At 37.0% G+C, this 3,386-nt stretch overlaps 1 pseudogene; it reads left to right on the top strand.

Annotated features, from left to right (window-relative positions):
• Positions 1 to 468: 468 nt before the first annotated feature.
• Positions 469 to 984, top strand: LOC121242451 (annotated as a pseudogene).
• The last annotated feature ends 2,402 nt before the right edge of the window (positions 985 to 3,386 follow it).

The raw sequence follows: 3,386 nt of genomic DNA, 5'->3' as shown, positions 1-3,386 counted from the left end.
CAAATATGGGTGTTAGTTGGCTTACCAACAAAAATAAAATAAAATGTTATATTATTTGCAATAATACGGTGTCACATAAAATACCGAATTGTGGCAGCTATATATTTAACTAGATTATATACCTAAGCCATGTATCATTCTCATGTAAACACATTTGTACATATATAATTTAATTTTTTAAACTAATAAACTAAACTCAATTTCAGCTTATCGGCGGTGTTGTTTGGATATAATGGTTGATCAATTTCTTATTAAGAAAAATATAAATGATTAAATCTACATCTTCCTCTCAACTTAAACTTTTAGGATGATTGCTGGTGATTTCGCATGCATGCTCAACGACATTAATCATGCCAAGAAGTTGCCGACAAGTTTCTTCCCACTTCTCTATATAAATTATTTATTTGCCATAACACTACTCTATAATTGAACAATCGTGCATACTGAGAGCTTGAGAGCATGACTTTTTCCATGGCCTTTCAATTAGGAGCTTCTTCCTCCTCTTCATCTCCTTCCATTCATCCATGGAATCATGATGTATTCTTGAGCTTTAGAGGTAAAGATATTCGCCACAACTTTATTTCTCATCTAAATCATGCTTTGCGTCAAAGTGGAATCAAGACTTACATGGATGGCGTCGACCTTGAAAGAGGAAAACAAATTTCTTCAGAACTTTTCAAATCTATTGAAGAGTCACAGATTTCGATTATTGTATTCTCTAAAAGTTATGCAGAATCTACATAGTGTTTAGACGAGCTATTGAAGATTCTTGAGTGTAAGAAAATAATGAAACAAATTGTTCTACCGATATTTTATAAGGTAAAACCATCGGAAGTACGAGATCAAAATGGAAAATTTGGAGAAGCATTCACTAAACTTGGAAAGAAAATCAAGGATGACATAAAGCCACTGCTGGAATCCTGGAAGGAAGACTTAGAAGAAGTAGCCAATTTGTCTGGGTTGGAATATTTAGCCATCAGGTAAGCTTTGCCTATCTGTTTTTGTGCGCATATATGTCATGCATGATGCCATTGAGATATTTATCATGGGGCAATTAAATTGACACAAATCCAGGATCTGACTTTGGGAAAATTAGTAAAGATGAAATACCATACAAAAGGATAAATAATTTATGTTTATTATTATTTTTGGAATTGAACTTTATGCAAAACATATATATTTACAAATCCTTTCTAGGGATTTAATATCTACTACCACTACCAGTACATTACTTTCGAATGAAATTTATTGAAGAAATAGAAGAACATGAAATAAATAAATAAATAAAAATACATATATTTTCTTTCTTGTTGCCGGCCTTTGTGACGTCTTCTGATGAATAGCAAGGAATAGCAAGTAAAAGCATATCAGAGCCAATCTGGTATATATATATATATATATATATATATGGAATTTCATCCACCAATTAACTGTTCAACGAGAGTTGGAAAAAAATAATTAAGAAAAGGGTGGGAATTGTTTATGATTTGGGTCATATAAAGAATAAGATTTGGACTGATGAAAAAACCAAAAAAAAAAAAAAAAAGCTTTAAATAAGTAGCGGTTTTTAGTTTCAATTTGTTTCTTGATATAAAGACTCAAAAATACTCTTAAATTATATGTTTCAGATTTAAGGGAGGGACAGATCGACATTAATGGAAAAAAGAATTAGTTAAAAAGTAGGTTATAATTAAATACATACAAAAGAATGAAAATGTAAGTCTGAAATGGCACAAGGTCACGACAAATGCACAATCTATAAATGCAATCACATAATCAGCCCTCCAACTCTGGGATTACATTTAGCTGCGTGATCTCAGGACATTATTTATAGCGTCATTACAAGAGCACTGCCCATGCTATTTATTTGTATAGCTTGTATAGCATATTTTCTGTATTCTTTCCTTTTTATGTATCAATTCCTTTTATAGCTCAAGTTCTATAACTATATATTGCATTCGAATACTCAATGAAAGTGTGGTTGTTTATATACAATACTTGTTTCAATATTCTCTATATGGTATCAAGAGCCTCATAATCTCAAACGAGAATTTTTTTTTCTTAGCTCCTATCATGACTTCATCTGTGAACAACTCTGGTCCCCCACCCATCTCCAACCCAGAAAATACAAATCCACTCTCCCTTATCGCCATCAACACTACCTCTCAGCTACCTATCAAGCTCACAGCCACGAATTTTCCTTCATGGCGTGCGCAATTTACTTCCCTCTTAATTGGTTATGGTCTTCGTGGTTTTGTGGACGATTCTCTTCCTTGTCCACCGCGAGCTACCAATAGTTCCTCTAGCACAAACACCCCCTCTATGTCCCCTGCATGCCTTCACTGGTACCGTCAGGACAAGCTTCTCCTCAGTGCGATTTTATCGTCTGTATCCGAGAATGTAATGCCCCTTATAGCCATGGCTGACACCTCCCGAGAAGCATGGGACACCCTTGCTCGTCTGTTTGCAAACCGCTCACGAACCAGGGTGATGCAGCTAAAGGAAACACTCACGTTGCTTCAACATGGATCTCGCTTAGTCTCTGAATTCTTGCAGTCCATCAAAGCCACAGCTGATGAACTTGCTCTCATTGACACTCCCTTGACCAATGATGATCTTACCCTTTATGTCCTCAATGGACTTGGCGCTAAGTTCCGTGACATTGTGGCTCCGATTCGGGCTCGAGAGACCTCTCTCACGTTTGAAGAACTTCATGATCTACTCCTTGGACATGAAGCCTATCTTAAACGTCTGGAAGCCAACTCCTCAACACTAGTGGCCACAGCCAATATTTCCTACCGCAAAGGCAATTCTTCCCCAAGAACAACAATCGTCGAAATTCAAAAAAACCTTAGCAGCGCAACAATCGTCCTACTCCAAAATGCCAATTCTGTAATCAACCTGGGCACACAACCAAGAAATGTCACAAGTTGCGCTCTCCTGATGCCGTTGTCAACTGTACAACCACAGCTGGTCAAGAGAAATAGTGGCTCTTGGATTCCGTTACCTCCCACAATATCACCACTGATCTTTCCAACCTCAACATTCACTCCGAATATGATGGACAAGATGAGGTTATCATTGGCGATGGCACAGTTTTACTCGTTACTCATGTTGGCTCAATGTGTTTTTCTGCACCTAAACGTTCTTTCATTCCTGATAACACCTTATGTGTTCCCTTGAAGAAAAAAAATTTGATCTCCATTTGTAGCTTCACCAAAACTAATAGTGTCTCTGTTGAATTTTTTGACTCTCATTTTCTTGTGAAGGATCTGATCACGGGGGCACCGCTGCTTCAAGGTCATTGCGTTGAAGGTTTGTATCCACTCCCTGCATTGGACAATTCGAATAAGCAAGCCTTCTCGGCTCTTGTTGCTGGGACACGG

The sequence above is a fragment of the Juglans microcarpa x Juglans regia genome, chromosome 8D, assembly GCF_004785595.1.
Source record: "Juglans microcarpa x Juglans regia isolate MS1-56 chromosome 8D, Jm3101_v1.0, whole genome shotgun sequence".
Taxonomy (NCBI): Eukaryota; Viridiplantae; Streptophyta; class Magnoliopsida; order Fagales; family Juglandaceae; genus Juglans; species Juglans microcarpa x Juglans regia.
The sequence above is the reverse complement of the archived record's forward strand: the minus strand, read 5'-3'. Positions and strand labels throughout refer to the sequence as shown.